Here is an 18,497-nt window from a genome sequence, read left to right on the forward strand (position 1 = left end):
GGAAAAAGAACCTACAGGCATACTACTAAACCCAGCGGAACTACTTGTACTGACAGAAGGGGTAAAGGTGGGTTACTGGTCCCTTAGGACCAATTGCTTCAGGCAGATAAGGCTTGTCAGCCATTTGTGGTTGCTTGTCTGGAAGGAAAACTCTGACCTCAAACCTCTGCTGCCTTGCGGCTATACTCACTCATGGGGAAGGATTTGGGAGTAAACCCCAGGGAAAATTCCAGAGCTGGAGTCCCCAAGGCAGTCCTACATTAAGTTCAATGCTGACTGGCAACTCCTGCAATGCCACTGGTACCAAATTGTATCGGTGTCTGCTGTTCCTTTGGATTCGCCAGCTGTGTGGAGAGGGGGTTGGGGGGAGCTTGTTGCATGGGCAACAGCTTGCTGTCCATATCATACTGCCCTGGCTAGTGTACCGTATGTGTGTCATATAGGCAGCTGGGATGCAACATCCATGGTCAACCATGAGCAATGGAGGGCCTCAGTAAACATCTGAAATTATGAATTTTTTTTGTTTACAAAGGATAATCTTTATCTATGTGATATCCTCAAATGGCCTAGATTCAAAATCCCACAGCAACTTAAACATCGGTAAACTCAGGAGGGAAACTCAGGAGGGATGAAGCAGAGATTTATTAGCAATGATAATGTTTATGAGGTAGATGTCTGGCAGTTGAGACTGAAAGAGAAAGTGAATAGTACCATGAGTTTTGGTAGTGGCTATGCTGTGTCACTGTGGATGTTGAACCTAGATGATTTTGCAGCAAACAGGATAGACTGCAACATACCAGGGCTTCCATTTGCTCTGGCACCAGTTTTATTTATTTATGGAGATACAGCATCGAATAGGCTGTATGGCCCTTCTAGCTACACTGCCCAGTAATCCCTGATTTAATCCTAGGCTGATCATGGGATAGTTTACCGTAACCAATTAACCTACCAACTGGTAGGTCTTTGGACTGTGGGCGGAAACCGTAGCACCTGGAGGAAACCCATGCAGACACAGGGAAAATGTACAAACTCCTCCCAGGCCATGGCGGGAATTGAACCTGGGTCACTGGAACTGTAAACTGCTGTGCTAACCACTACGCCACCGTGCTGCCCCAGGAGGGGGCTTTCCTGCGAGTATTTCTGAAGCTCTACTTCCCTGATGACATTCATTTAATTTTATTTCAGATTTCCAGAAACAGCATCTGTTTTTCAAGTTTTGTTTAGGTGACATAGTGTTCATGCTATGTTATTGACTGGTCCAGATAGTGCAATTCCAAATTTCAACTTGACAGTTTGCGAAATAAATGAAGTTTTGAAAATCCAAGTTCCATCAATTACAGATACTGCCAACTAGAAAGAATGTGCTCTGATTTCATTCTTTTAAGGTTACGGTAAATACTGCAATGGGTTCAGCTCTGTAGTAAACACCAGATATTTCCATTAAAAACAGCCATGCTTTTAAATTACTGGTTGCCTTTTCTTGCAGGAGAGCATAACAATTAGAATCCCAGTGGTGTCATTTCTGGGTTGAGTTGCCTTCAGCATGGAGAAAGTTATACAAATATGCACATTGGTGTTCTCCACCCATTGTAAACCTCTGCAACTTCCAGAGGCAGTCACTGAAGTAGAACATTGCAAGTCAATTCTCTTATCTCAGCTAGAGGCCTAACCATTACTCCTTAATATATTTGACTGTTATGATTTACTTCTCCAGACCAATGTTTTTCTTTCTTTGGAGCTGGTCTTCACGACCACCTTCTGCCACGTGGCTTCCAGATTCATTCTCCAGCCCATATCCTCCCCCCCCCCGCCACACCGTCTGGTTTCACCTCTCACCTTCCAGCTTGCCTCTTTCCCTCCCGCCACCTTTATATTCTGACACCTTCCTCCTTCCTCCTCAGTCCTGAAGAAGGGTCTTGGCCTGAAATGTTGAAAGTTCATTCATTTCCATAAAAGCTGCCCGACCTGCTGAGTTCCTCCAGCATTTTGTGCATGTTGCTCTGGATTTCCAGCATCTGCAGAATCTCTAGTGTTAATATATTTTATTCTTTTCTCTTATTACAAGTTTTTTTCACCATGTACCACGATCACATTTGACATTTTATGCCTCCCACATCCCATAACATCTCAGATTTTCCCTTTCATTCATTGCTCTACTCTGCACCTCCTTAAAGTTTCTTAATTTGCTGCAAACGTTGACTCAGATTCTCTCCCCACAGATGTTACCTGATTTTTCCTCACAGACTCCACTTTGTAAAAATGTGCTTGTGTTTTGGCCTTATCCCTTTGGTCTGCATATGGTCTGAATTGCTGGGGTACTGGAACCTTCTTCAGGGAATCAAATGACCCAACAGATAGAAAGAAAACAGTCAAGCTGAAGTTTACTAGAATTCAATCTTTGTTAGTAGTCAGAGCAACATGCAAGCATTCCATTGACTCTTAAAATGTCCTTGCATTGAATTCACTGCCTTATTTTCCCACTCAATACATTGAACTCTGACTCAGACGTGAGGTGAACTGGCCAGGCTCACATCAATGGATTGCAGTCTTCTCCGAGTTCTGAATCCAAGGACGTTCTTCTGTAATAGTTGTTTTCAGGTTATTGTTGGCAATGTAATGTGTGGCCCTTCTCCTTTCATTTTTATATCAATCTTTCTGAATCCTGTGGCTCTTCAAACCCCAATCAAACACAGAAGAGCATGGAAATAATTGCTGCTGACAGTTTCTTAGTAACATTAACAGTCTGTGAAGTTTACTAAGACCACTAAGAGAAATGATAGTTGTGTAATTGGAAAAGGTTTCTCCAGTATTGACTGTCTGATCACAGAACTGTCAATCGGGAGCTGCTGTGAGAGAAATATTTCACTATTTTAACCAAGCCCTCTGGTTATCTCTTATTACCATAGTGACAACCAGCCCTTCTGCCTGTTGTAGAGGTCTTTGCTATCATGGGATGTGTTAGTTTCACATCTCAATATAACCAATTGATTAGGCTTCTGAATCTTTGAGTAAGGAACTCCCACTGATAACAAAGAGATAGAGTGGCAATTACAGGCAGTCTGAGGGTTTAAGACCATCAAATCTAGGAGCAGAATTAGACCATTTGGCCGGTCGAGTCTGCTCCGCCATTTCATCACGGCTAATCCATTTCCCTCAGCCCCATTCTCCTGCCTTCTTCCCGTATCCCGTCATGCCCTGACTAATAAAGAATCTATCAACCTCTGCCTTAAACATATCCAGTGACTTGGCCTCCACAGTCATCTGTGGCAATGAATTCCAGAGTTTCACCATTCTCTGGCCAAAGAAATTTCTCCTCATCTCCGCTCTAAACGGACATCTGTCTGTGGCTGTGTCATCTGATCTTAGACAACCCCACCGTAAGAAACACCCTCTCCACATCTACTCTTTTGAAGCATTTCAAAATTCAATAGGTTTCAATGAGATCCCCCTCATTTTTCTAACTTCCAGAGAGTGCAGGCCCAAAGCCACCAAACAGTGTAGGTTGTGAACCCCTGGCGTATGGACGAGCTCCCATAACAATTATGTGCTGTGTATACTTCTGCCACTTGTAGGAGATTCATTCCTCTTTCTTTCCACCTTTAGTAATTGTTCATTCTTACTGGTCTAACTGTGTGTATGTACTGTGTATGTATTGTGTGTATGTAATACTGTGGAGGTATGGCTACCATATCAAACTGTTTTTGTGCATCTTCTGACTTTCCCAAGAAAGGATGTGTTAACATTGGAGAGGATTCAAAGGAAGCTAACAAAATGATTCTGGGATTGAAAGGCTTATCATATGAGGAACATTTGATGGCTCTGGGCCTCTATTCACTGGGATTCAGAAAAATGAGGCATGACCTCAGACCTCATTGAAACCTATTGAATATTGAACGGCCTCGATAGAGTGGATGTGGAGAGGACGTTTCCTGTGGTGGGGGAGTCAAAGACCAGAGGACACAGCCTCAGAATAGAAGGAAGTCTATTTAGAATGGAGATGAGGAGGAATTTCTTTAGCTAGAGAGTGGCGAATCTTGGGAATTTGTTGCCATAGATGACTGTGGAGGCCAAGTCGTTGAGCATATTTAAGGCAGAGATTGACAGATTTTTAATTTGTCAGGGCATGAAGGTATATGGGGGGAAGGTAGGAGATTGGGGCTGAGAGGGAAATAGTTTGGTCATGATGAAATGGCAGAGCAGAATTGATGGGCCAAATGGCCTAATTCTTCTCCTATCTCTTATTTGAACAAAATCAATGTATGAACACCTGCAAGGAGAGAACCCATTCATTTTCCAGGGACAGCGTGTACTTGCCAATGCTATTTTCTTATCTCATGTAGATCTTGTTTCAGTTAGTACATTTTTTGCTAAATTGCCACAAATGGCCTCTCACAATAACTCCCATTCACAGTTCTGTGATCCATAATTTAACACTTGAGAACACTCTTTCAGTTATCAGTTTTCTCAGCATTCTTAGTAAACTTTACAGACATTTAATGTTGCTTGTGTGTGGCCTATTCAAACTGAAGACTCCACCCACCCTTCAGTTCGGAAATTGTTTTTTATCATCTCACAATGATGTGTTAGTCAGATAAAGGTGACTTACTTTCCCATCATGCTTTATTGAGGTTTAGTTGCAGGTTTTTTGGCTATAATTCATTATAACTTCTCTGTCCTTTAATTTTTCCACGAATGTGGATCAATGAGGAATACGATTTAAAAAAAAGTCAAGATTTTTGGGAATCTTCTGAAGAGTGTCTCAGAGAAAATTTGGAAAAGAAATCCCACAGATCATTCGTAAATCATAGTCATGTACACAATAAACCTGTTAATAAAGTATACTCATGACAGAAATAGATTTATGTTGAATGATGTTATTCTGTTTTTCAAGTATAATGAAAAAAAAGTTTTCTCAAAGTGTGAGCTCACTTTAAGATATATGCAAAGTAGGGTCTAAGATTACGGTGTTCTATCTTATTTCACTGGGAATATATTGCGAATAAGCAGGCAGTGTGCTCAGCAGCTAATACCGAATGATAGCCAAGACATACAAGTCATACAGATGTATTCAATTAGGTGTGTCTACTGCAGTCACAGCAAGTGTCTTATACTTGAAAACACTATGTTTCAGGGGGAATAGATCAACCAGACTTTTAAATGTCAAAGTTCAAAGTACATTTATTATCATAGTATGTGTATGTAGAAAATTTGTTTCCTAACAGGCAGAGAGACCCAAAAGAACCTGTTAAAAACAAAAGAAGACGATCAAACACCCAATGTGCTGAAAAAAAACAAACCACACAAACAATAAAAACAAGCAAATAGTATTCTTGACTGAAGTTCACAAAGGGAGTCCATCCACAGCCGAATAAACATCATGGAGCAGTGAGCTGAACTGGCCTGTCCCTCGCCTCGGGCCCCAACACCCTGACCTTTTCACTCTGGCCCAGCATCTAAATCATCGTCCAAACATCAGATTCAGTTGCTTCAATATGTTTTGGAGCCCGGACCCTGCCACCTTGATTTGACCAATACTTGACCTTTCCAATATGGTCTGATGCTTAAATCATTGTCCAAACATTGGGTTCAGTCACTTCGATACGTTCTGAGGCCTGGATCCCAAAGCCTCAATCACAGCCGCATCATTGTATTATCTCAGAAGAAAGAATAGTCACAAGGGAGGGCGCAAGAGGATGTACAGTGTCATTACAATTAGACCTAAACTAGGAGTCAATGAATCATGGATGGGGCAAGTAGACACTCAGAGACTATTTAGACCTTGCTTTTCTCAGTATAATGTAAAGAAACACCCTTACATTGATTTAACATTTCAAGGGGTTTCACAGGAGAACCATTGAAGAGAATGTGCAAGTGTGAAGTAAATGGGTTTAGGTAAGGAATTGAAGTGCTAGAGATCTGAGCAGCTGAATGAATGACATTAAGAGTGATTAAATGTGGAGATATGTGAGAAGCCAGTACTAGAGAACAGAATCACAGAAGCTATGGAAATGGAAGAGTTTGGGATGGGAGAGTTTGTGAGGGAATTTGAAAGGCGAGATGATGATTGTGCAATTGAAATGTTGCTAAACTGGAAGTGGGTGGTCTTGAGGCCAAGAAGCCTCAAGACAGGGCGTGAGCCCATGACCAACTCCATCTCACTGATCTCGCCGATTAAAGTGCCGAGAAAGATTGGAGTCATCGAGGCGAGTGGGTATTCAGCACCGTCTACCAGCCACTCACTTGCTGCTGGAGGAAGAGGGTGTCTGAGTGTGGTCTCTCTCTCCCTCTCGCTTGCTGCTCCCGAAGGAAGGTCCTTGCGGTTGAATGGTCCCTCTCTCCCTCGATGCTGTCGGAGGATGGTGCCAGAGCAAGGTTTAATCCGCATGGTTTGTGGATTAGACTCTGTAATTCATGTTATAATATTTTTCTGATTTCTGATTGCTCCTTTATTGTTGCTATTTTGGGCCAATTTGAATCAGGGCAGCTTGCAGATAATGAACACTGAACTGAACTAAAATTTGGACTCTGAATTTTGTGTTTTATATTGTATGAGTTGTGTTTCTCACTCTTTTTTTGTCGCCATTTGCGTGATATTCTTTTTTCGGTGCATGGTGGGGGGGTTTGATCTTTTTCTTTGAATGGGTTTCATGGTTTTCTTGGTTGTGTGACTGTCTGTGGGAAGACAAATCCCAGGGTTGTACACTGCATACATACTTTGATAATGTACTTTGAATCTTTAATGTAGGTCAGCAAACCCAGCAATGATGGATGAATGGATTTCATACAAACTGGCTTTTGGATCATCTCCAGAAAACAGAGGCTGTTTAAAATGGTAGACGTGAACAGGAGGGTCTAGAGCAGGCTGATAGGTGTGAAGACATGGGGTCGCAAAGAAAGCAATATGTTGAATACGTCCAGTAATTACTTAACTAGCAACACTCAATGATCAACAATTTTAAAAAAATACTTTTTGAACACATCTTAGGAGTTAAGTTGAATATTTCATTATTATGAATAATGGCGGCATCCCTCCCAGTATTTACAAAGTCCAGTCTGGAATAGATGGCCCAAGCCTGGTAATTACATGATATGTTTTGCCAAGTGATGATAGATTAGTTAAAATAGATGGCTAAATTTATTAAAAATAGATGGCAAAGTCTTGTAGTTACATGATGAAATGTCTTGCCAAGTGATGACAGACTGAATAAAAGAACAGAGTGAGCAAATACTATTTCTGGCAGTCAGTAAATAGACTGATAAGGAATTAAGAAACATTCTGTAAAAACATTTGAAAAATTAGCTGATTAAAAACACCATGTAAATATTATTTGGAGTGTAAAAGACAGCTATAAATTTCTTTCTCAAAATTATTGAAGTCTTTTTCATGTTGCCAGAGAGAGAGAGTAAGAAAAAATAAAAGGAGAGCTTTCTAATATTATATGAATTTTATTTCTCAAATTCATATCAGGTGGCATTCTTTCCTATATTTAATTATAAAAATAGCTGGTTGTTTTTGTCATTTGAAAATCCAAAACTCAATAATTTGCAATTTTATCTGTCTGATCCATGGTTACTTTGGTCCCTTGGCAAGAACAGCTGCATATTAATAGTTTTCAACCAACCCTTACTAATTTTTCAGAATCAGAATCAGGTTTAATATCACCGGCATATGTTGTGAAATTTGTTGTTATGCTGTTATTATATAACAGCTTCTTCATCTTTGCTATACAATTCTTAAATGGGCGTTGCACCCACAAACACTACCTCACTTTTTCAATATATATTATTTCTGGTTTTGCATTAATTTTAATCTATTCAATACATACATATATAGATGTACTTAATGTAATTCATTTACTTATTTTTTTTCTTTCTGTATTATCATGTATTGCATTGACCTGCTTCTACTAAGTTAATAAATTTCACAACACATGCTGGTGATAATAAACCTGATTTTGATTCTGATATATGTAAAATTAAATTAGTGCAAAAAAAAAGTAGTGACCTAGTGTTCATGGGTTCAATGCCCATTCAGAAATCTGATGGCAAAGAGGAAGAAGTTGTTCCTGAATCACTGAGTGTGTGCCTTCAGGCTCCTGTACCACCTCCTTGATGGTAGCAATGAGAAGAGGGCAGGTCCTGGGTTATGGGGTTCTAAATGATGGGATGTCAGCTTTTAGAGGCCTCACTTCTAGAAGATGTCCCGGATGCTGAGGAGGCTAATGCCCATGATGGAGGTGACTGAGTTCACAACTCGCTGCAGCTTATTTTGATCCGGTACAGTGACCTCTCCAAATCAGATGGTGATGGTGCAGCCAGTTAGAATGCTCTCCATGGTACATCTGTAGAAATTTGTTAGGGTCCTTGGTGATATACCAAATCTCCTCAAACTCCTAATGAAATATATCTACTGTCATGCCTTCTTTTTAACTGCATCGATATCTTAGGCCCAGGATAGATCCTCAGAGATGTTTTCACCCAAGAACTTGAAATTACTCACTCTTTGCACTTCTGATCCCTCAATGAGGTTTGTTGTGTGTTCCCTCGTCTTACCATTAATGAAGTCCCTCAATCAATTCTTTGATCTTACTGACATTGAGTGCAAGATTGTTGTTCCAGCACCACTCAACGAGCCAATATATCTCACTCCTGTATGCCTTGTCACCAACTGAAATTCTGTCAATAATTGAGACACCTGCAAACTTATAGATAGCATTTGAGCTGTGCCTAGCCACAGTCATGGGTGTACAGAGTAACTAGAACAGTGGGCTAAGCACACATTCTTGAAGTGTGCCAGTGTTATCAGTGAGGTGGAGTTGTTTTCTGGGTGTCAAATGGTCTAAACCTATGAAAGGTAGCTCCAAATTATTTAGGTCATTGTTCACAGGAGAAAGGAAAAGTTCAGTTGAAATGGTGGTCCTGACCCTATGCTGAGAGAAATTGCAGCCATTTTTTGTGGTGGATTAACTCAGTTCTTTTTTCAAAATATAAAAACAGACATTTAGCAGGTCTGACAGCACCCCTTCAGCAAGCTCTTTGGTACCAAAACCATCATTTATTGCCTATCCCTGATTGAAGGTACTGGTGAGCTCTTTACTTGAATCCGTTGTCCTTCCAATAAAAAGGACTTCAATTTACCATTAGTAGAGTTCCAGTATTTAGATGCAGTGATGGTTATATAAATCAGCTTGGATACTGTGTGAATTAGAGGGTAAGTTCCATTTGATTATGTTCCCATGTAGCTGCTCCTTTCAGAGGTAGAGCTGGTGTGTTTGAAATGTGGTGTCAGAGGCACTTTGATGAGCACCTGAAGATCATTTGCACAGTGATGGTGGAGATGGGGAATATTCAGAGAATAAAGGGGCATCAATCAAGTAGGCTGCTTTTTCCTAAATGCTATTGAGATTCTTAAGCATTTCTGGAGCTGCCGCGTCTTGTATTACATCTGTGACTTTCAGATCACTGCAGTGGGGCTTAATCTGCCTATAGTTTACATTGATATACACTTAATGACCACCTTATTAGAAACCACCTGTACCTAATAAAGTGGCCACTAAGTGTATGTTTGTGGACTTCTGTTGCTGCATCCCATCCACTTCAAGGTTTGAGACATTGTGTGTTCAGAGATACTCTTCTGCACATCACTGTGGTAATTTGAGTTACTGTTCCCTTCCTGTCAGCTTGAACCAATCCGGTCATTCTCCTTTGACTTCTCATTAACAAGGCATTTTCACCACAGAATTTCAGTTCACTGGATGTGTTTTTTTTTGGTTTTTTTTTTACACCTTTTTCTATAAACTATACAGACTACTGCACATGAAAATTCTAGAAGGTCAGCAGTTTCTCTGATAACCAAACTACCCTATCTGGCACCGACAATCATTCCAGGGTCAAAGTCACTTAGATCACAGTTCTTCCTCTTTCTGATGTCTGAACTGCTTGATCATGTCTGCGTGCTTTTATGCATTGAGCTGCTGCCACGATTGGCTGATTAGATATTTGCATTAACGAACAGATATACAGGCATACTTAATAAAGTGGCCACTGAACATATATTTTCACCTTGGCTTGTATGCTTTGATAGGAGGGCATGTCTCTAATATCGCTTGACATACCTTTTCTCCTTAAGGTAGAAATGTAGGACCACTCGGTAGTGCCATTTAAAGAGATAACACAGAGGAATTATAACAAATAATTTTCAGGATTCAGTCAAAATAAGAAACATAGAAAAAATTAGTCAACTCCATCATGGACACTAGCCTCTGTAGTTTCCAAGAAATCTTCAAGGAGAGGTGCCTCAAAAAGGCTGTGTCCATTATAAAGGACCCCCACCACCCAGGACATGCCCTCTTCTCATTATTACCATCAGGAAGGAGGTACAGAAGACTGAAGGTACACAGTGATTCAGGAACATTTCTTCCCCCCACCATCCAATTTCTGAATGGACATTGAACCCATGAACACTACCTCACTGCTTTTTTATTTCTGTTTTTACACTAATTTACACTTACTGTAATTCACATTTTATTTATTACCATGTATTGTATTGTATTGCAGCCACAAATTGTGAGTGTTGCTTTGACCCCAACATCTGCAGATTATTTTGTGTTTACAAAGTTAACGAATTTTATGACATATGCTGATGGTACTGAACCTGATTCTGATATGGACATGTAAGGAATACATTGTGAAATGGGAAATTCCTCTTTAGATAAACTATAGATCTAAATTGATATATTTGGTATGATGAAACATGACCAAATTTTGTGATATGTTTTGTGTACTTTGCAACAGCTGATGTTTCACATCTGGGACACTTTATCAGAACTGAAGTTGTATAAGTTATCTTTCAGTCGCAGAGAAGGTAGTTTGGGTCTCTGGATGGTGGAAAGGGAAGAGGTGACAGGACAGGTGTTGGATCTCCTTTCTTTGCATGGGATAAAGAGAGGACCAGGGAGTTTTACAGGGAGAGATCTCTTCAAAGTGCTGAAAAAGGGCGGGGACAATATATTTGGTGGTGGAATCTGGTTGAGCAGGAAGCATGATCCATTGAATCCAGAGATTGGTGGGGTGGAACGCAAGGGCAGGAGTAACTCTGTTCTTGCTGTGTCCCAGAGGAGAGAGGTTGAGAGCCAAGGCATGGGAAATCGATGAGACAGATTGACTGGGAGGGTGGAATGCATATTTTTACAGTAGGGTGGGAAGTAGTATAGTCAAGATAGCTGTGGGAACTTGTGGACTTGTATATCTATGGCCAGTGTGTCCCTTAAGGAGATAAAGTGAGTCAAAAAGGTGAAGGTGAGGACAGGGTGGAAATTGGCTGCAAAAACTGATGACATTTTAAACTTCCTTATGAGTGTAGGAAGCAGCACCGATGCAGCTATAGGCAGACCAGATAAGGGGTTGAAGGACTTGGCCCAATTCAAAATGGAATAAAAATGGTTCCATATATTCTTTAAAACAAAGCTGAGTGTAGATTGTTTTGATGTGAGTGCTTATGGCTACACCATTGATCTAATGAAAGTAAATGAAGTAGTTGTTCAGTGTTAGGACAAGTTCAGTCAGACTAAAGGGGTGTAAGTGGAACAGTGTGTAATAGTAGCGGAAAACTGGTTGAAATTCTTGTCAAGGAAGGGGAGGTGGGGGTGCTCAGAAACCCTCCTGATGTAGAAAGGAAGTATGAAAGGATTTTATGTCCTTTGTGAAGACAAAATAGGTTAGGACCAGAGAATTGCAAACTACCTAAGTAGAAAGGCCATCCACAGTGTCATGGATGTCAGTGGGAAAGAACTGGGCTGGGGGAGGAAGGATGAAGACAACATGGGAAGAAACAAATTTGGTGGGGTTGAAAATAAAAATTAAAGGGGAACAGTCCATTTCCATTGTTACAAGGATCTATCCCTTAGTGATAATGATCAGAGAGACACAGAGGGAATCTGTAATTACCAACAAATACTGTACCTTGGTTGTTTCAACTAAAAAGCACCTAGGTTTACAGCCTAACTATCTGTGTGCACCCATTGGGATTCCCTGACCCTCCATGAACAGTCAATGAAGAGAAGAAGTATTACACAGGAAAGGAGTCTAGGCTGTTTCCACATGTCCATGGGGTCCTCTGCATCTGCAATTGTTGGGCTCTGGAGAGTTGGTACTGCCTTGCAATACAAGCTCCTTACTTTGAAAATCATTTTGTATCAGTTCAAATGTTGTACTTTCATTCCGTTGGCCTGAGGTCACCTGATCTACCCAAGTCACCTTCTTATTGGCTCTGGCCCAGGGCTACAATCAGCATTGTTCTACGTACGGTCTTTTCCCTCAGTCTCATCATACCTTTTGTTCTTTTCACTCTGGTTCAAACAAGGTGATGCAGACACCAAGCCTCCTCCTGCTTCTTCTGGAAGCCTGCCACTTTATATAATAAATAGCTACATGTCTGAATGTCCTCAGGTTTAGCAGGTCATTATCAGAAAACTCCTTGCGTCCACATTCCATTTCACTGATTAAATTGTCTTAGAGCAAGAAATTGGTTCAAACAGTTCACAAAATGGGGACTGCAAGGACAGTCTCAGAAAGTCTTCACTGATTTGGGTCATTCTTTCTGACCAACACCAATTTGAACATCAGATTAGAAAATATCTACACTAACTGCTGGGGTCAAGTACTGCTTTCCAGTTGACTGTCTTTGCAGCATTTTCAAAGCCAACCAGAGATTAGAGAAGAGTAGAAAGGAGGAGCCACCCAAATATCTTACATAGAAACATAGAAAATAGGTGCAGGAGTAGGCCATTCGGCCCTTTGAGCCTGCACCGCCATTTATTATGATCATGGCTGATCATCCAACTCAGAACCCCGCCCCAGCCTTCCCTCCATAACTCCTGACCCCCGTAGCCACAAGGGCCATATCTAACTCCCTGTTAAATATAGCCAATGAACTGGCCTCAACTGTTTCCTGTGGCAGAGAATTCCACAGATTCACCACTCTCTGTGTGAAGAAGTTTTTCCTAATCTCGGTCCTAAAAGGCTTCCCCTTTATCCTCAAACTGTGACCCCTTGTTCTGGACTTCCCCAACATCGGAAACAATCTTCCTGCATCTAGCCTGTCCAATCCCTTTAGGATTTTATACATTTCAATCAGATCCCCCCTCAATCTTCTAAATTCCAACAAGTACAAGCCCAGTTCATCCAGTCTTTCTTCATATGAAAGTCCTGCCATCCCAGGAATCAATCTGGTGAACCTTCTTTGTACTCCCTCTATGGCAAGGATGTCTTTCCTCAGATTAGGGGACCAAAACTGCACACAATACTCCAGGTGTGGTCTCACCAAGGCCTTGTACAACTGCAGTAGTACCTCCCTGCTCCTGTACTCGAATCCTCTCGCTATAAATGCCAGTATACCATTCGCCTTTTTCACCGCCTGCTGTACCTGCATGCCCACTTTCAATGACTGGTGTACAATGACACCCAGGTCTCATTGCACCTCCCCTTTTCCTAATCGGCCACCATTCAGATAATAATCTGTTTTCCTATTTTTGCTTCACGTTTATCCACATTAAATTGCATCTGCCATGAATTTGCCCACTCACCCAACCTATCCAAGTCACTCTGCATCCTCCTAGCATCCTCCTCACAGCTAACACTGCCACCCAGCTTCGTGTCATCCACAAACTTGGAGATACTGCATTTAATTCCCTCATCCAAGTCATTAATATATATTGTAAACAACTGGGGTCCCAGCACTGAGCCCTGCGGTACCCCACTAGTCACCGCCTGCCATTCTGAAAAGGTCCCGTTTATTCCCACTCTTTGCTTCCTGTCTGCTAACCAATTCTCCATCCACATCAATACCTTACCCCCAATACCGTGTGCTTTAAGTTTGCACACTAATCTCCTGTGTGGGACCTTGTCAAAAGCCTTTTGAAAATCCAAATATACCACATCCACTGGTTCTCCCCTATCCACTCTAGTAGTTACATCCTCAAAAAATATTATGAGATTCGTCAGACATGATTTTCCTTTCACAAATCCATGCTGACTTTGTCCGATGATTTCACCGCTTTCCAAATGTACTGTTATCACATCTTTGATAACTGACTCCAGCAGTTTCCCCACCACCGACGTTAGGCTAACCGGTCTATAATTCCCCAGTTTCTCTCTCCCTCCTTTTTTAAAAAGTGGGGTTACATTAGCCACCCTCCAATCCTCAGGAACTAGTCCAGAATCTAATGAGTTTTGAAAAATTACCACTAATGCATCCACTATTTCTTGGGCTACTTCCTTAAGCACTCTAGGATGCAGATCATCTGGCCCTGGGGATTTATCTGCCTTCAATCCCTTCAATTTACCTAACACCACTTCCCTACTAACATGTATTTCGCTCAGTTCCTCCATCTCACTGGACCCTCTGTCCCCTACTATTTCTGGAAGATTATTTATGTCCTCCTTAGTGAAGACAGAACCAAAGTAATTATTCAATTGGTCTGCCATGTCCTTGCTCCCCATAATCAATTCACCTGTTTCTGTCTGCAGGGGACCTACATTTGTCTTTACCAGTCTTTTCCTTTTTACATATCTATAAAAGCTTTTACAGTCTGTTTTTATGTTCCCTGCCAGTTTTCTCTCATAATCTTTTTTCCCCTTCCTAATTAAGCCCTTTGTCCTCCTCTGCTGAACTCTGAATTTCTCCCAGTCCTGAGGTGAGCCACTTTCTCTGGCTAATTTGTATGCTTCTTCTTTGGAATTGATACTATCCCTAATTTAAATGCAAACAACAGGAATTCTGCAGATGCTGGAAATTCAAGCAACATACATCAAAGAGACCCAGGGTCTCGGCCTGAAACGTCGACTGCGCCTCTTCCTATAGATGCTGCTTGGCCTGCTGCGTTCACCAGCAACTTTGATGTATGTTGCTATCCCTAATTTCTCTTGTCAGCCACGGGTGCACTACCTTCCTTGATTTATTCTTTTGCCAAACTGGGATGAACAATTGTTGTAGTTCATCCATGCAACCTTTAAATGCTTGCCATTGCATATCCACCGTCAATCCTTTAAGTGTCATTTGCCAGTCTATCTTAGCTAATTCACGTCTCATACCTTCAAAGTTACCCCTCTTTAAGTTCAGAACCTTTGTTTCTGAATTAACTATGTTACTCTCCATCTTAATGAAGAATTCCACCATATTATGGTCACTCTTACCCAAGGGGCCTCTCACGACAAGATTGCTAATTAACCCTTCCTCATTGCTCAAAACCCAGTCCAGAATAGCCTGCTCTCTAGTTGGTTCCTCGACATGTTGGTTCAAAAAACCATCCCGCATACATTTCAAGAAATCCTCTTCCTCAGCACCTTTGGTTCACCCAATCTACATGTAGATTGAAGTCACCCATTATAACTGCTGTTCCTTTATTGCACACATTTCTAATTTCCTGTTTAATACCATCTCCGACCTCACTACTACTGTTGGGTGGCCTGTACACAACTCCCACCAGCGTCTTCTGCCCCTTAGTGTTACGCAGCTCTACCCATATCGACTCCACATCTTCCCAGCTTATGTCCTTCCTTTCTATTGCGTTAATCTCTTCTTTAACCAGCAACGCCACCCCACCTCCCCTTCCTTCATGTCTATCCCTCCTGAATATTGAATATCCCTGAACGTTGAGCTCCCATCCTTGGTCACCCTGGAGCCATGTCTCTGTGATCCCAATTATATCATAATCATTAATAACAATCTGCACTTTCAATTCATCCACCTTATTACGAATGCTCCTTGCATTGACACACAAAGCCTTCAGGCGCTCTTTTACAACTCTCTTGGCCCTTATACAATTATGTTGAAAAGTGGCCCTTTTTAATGCTTGCCCTGGATTTGTCAGCCTGCCACTTTTACTTTTCTCCTTAGTACTTTCTGCTTCTACCCTCACTTTACATCCCTCTGTCTCTCTGCAGTGGTTCCCATCCCCCTGTTGTGAACTAACCTCCTCACGCCTAGCCTCCTTAATTTGATTCCCACCCCCCAACCATTCTAGTTTAAAGTCACCTCAGTAGCCCTCGCTAATCTCCCTGCCAGGATATTGGTCCCCCTAGGATTCAAGTGTAACCCGTCCTTTTTGTACAGGTCACGCCTGCGCCAAAAGAGGTCCCAATGATCCAAAAACTTGAATCCCTGCCCCCTGCTCCAATCCCTCAGCCAGGCATTTATCCTCCACCTCATCGCATTCCTACTCTCACTGTCGCGTGGCACAGACAGTAATCCCGAGATTACTACCTTTGCGATCCTTTTTCTCAACTCCCTTCCTAGCTCCCTATATTCTCCTTTCAGGACTTCATCCCTTTTCCTACCTATGTCATTGGTACCTATATGTACCACGACCTCTGGCTCCTCACCCTCCCACTTCAGGATATCTTGGACACGCTCAGAAATATCCCGGACCCTGGCACCAGGGAGGCAAACTACCATCCGGGTCTCTGGACTGCATCCACAGAATCGCCTATCTGACCCCTTACTATTGAGTCCCCTATCACAACTGCCCTCCTCTTCCTTGCCCTACCCTTCTGAGCTACAGGGCCAGACTCTGTGCCAGAGGCACGGCCACTGTCGCTCCCCCTGGGTAAGCTGTCCCCCCCAACAGTACTCAAACAGGAGTACCTGTTGTTAAGGGGCACAGCCGCCGGGGTACTCCCCATCACCTGACTCTTCCCCTTCCCCCTCCTAACCGTGACCCACTTGTCTGCCTCCCGTGGCCCCGGCGTGACCACCTGCCTGCAACTCCTCTCTATCAGCTCCTCACTCTCCCTGACCAGACGAAGGTCATCGAGCTGCAGCTCCAGTTCCGTAACGCGGTCCCTTAGGAGCTGCATCTCGATGCACTTGGCGCAGATGTAGACGTCCGGGAGGCTTGGAGACTCCAGGGCCTCCCGCATCCGACACCAAGAACAGCAAACTGCCCTCACACTCATACTGCCCCTCTCCTCAAATAACAACAGAAAATCTTCTACAGTGAGAATGAGAAATAAGATGTTTAACAGTGGCAGTGAGAATTAAAATATTAGGGCAACAAGGCAACTGTAAAGCATCAGTAAGATAGTCTAAATTCACTGGATCATAATCACACAGATTAACATAGATGCAAAAGTCTTCAGCGCCCTAGACTTATACAGTTTCAGATGGTATGGTGTCCACAGAGTTCTGATCTGTGCGTCATTAAAGCTGTCTGGGATTACCTGGAGAGATAGAAGCCAGTGAGACAGTCAAAGTCGGCAGAAGAACAATTCTCCAAGATACTTGGAACAACCTACCTGCCGATTTTCTTATAAAATTGCACGACAGTGTACCTAAGAGAAATGATAGTTTTAAGGGCAAAGGGTGGTCACAAAAGGCAGCACAGCAATGTGGTGGTTAGCACAACACTTTACAGTACAGGTGATCCAGGTTCAATTCCCACCGCTGCCTGTAAGGAGTCTGTACACTCTCCCCATGACTGTGTGGGTTTCCACTGGGTCCTTAAGTTTCCTCCCATAGTCCAAAGCCATACCGGTTAGTAGGTTAATTGGTCTTGTATATTGTCCTGTGATTAGACTAGAATCAAATCAGGGGATTGCTGGGCAGCCTGCCTCAAAGGGCCAAAAGGTCCTATTCTGTGCTGTACATCAAGAAATAAATAAAACTATTGATTTGATTTAGTTTATTTTACTGTTTACTGCTCTTTATAGCAATTTTTTAATATTTAGAAACTTTTCATTTCATTATTTTTGAAAGCATCTTTGCTTTACAGAATTTTTTTTTACATGTGCCTAAGACTTTTGCACACTACCGAAAATTCTAAAAAATATTTTTTTTCCTGAAAAACAATGTCATAAAGGAAGCTCCAGTTGAAATATGACTTAATTCTGATTTCATAAGAGTGATGAAGTAAACAAATAAAAAGCATGAGAACTCTGTGCAAATATAACTTTCATATAAGAAAAGAACGATTGTGCAGGTAACTAAATGCCTAAATCAGCAATGATACAGATGTGTTAAGTTGGTTGTGACAGCTTTGTGAAACTCATTTTGGTGAAAATTGGAATTAGATTTGATTAAACTATTAAGGACATGTACTGATCTTATGACTAGGTGAGCTGTAAGGCACAACAAATGGCTGTAACCACTATTAATAGCAGACAAATGCAGTTTGCTTTGAAACTCAAGCTTAAGGCTATGAGAATGTCCTCTTGATTAATCAAATAACCAGATATTTCCTTCACAGGCTGAAATCAGATAGATGGAGGAAAAAATTCAATCTGGTGAACATTGTGAGAAATATTACCACTCAGAATTGTATTATGCTAAAAAAGAGCCGTTGACAGTAATTTCTCCATTGCTGGACTAGAATGTTTTCCAGTTTTGCTCCACCACTTTCTTCATCTTCATTCCAATCACTTTTTTCTCACTCTTTTTAAATTATTTATTATGCAATTCTTTATTATCAACAATTTCAGTGTTCTCAATATTGAAAAGGTAC

The sequence above is a fragment of the Mobula hypostoma genome, chromosome 6, assembly GCF_963921235.1.
Source record: "Mobula hypostoma chromosome 6, sMobHyp1.1, whole genome shotgun sequence".
NCBI lineage: Eukaryota > Metazoa > Chordata > Chondrichthyes > Myliobatiformes > Myliobatidae > Mobula > Mobula hypostoma.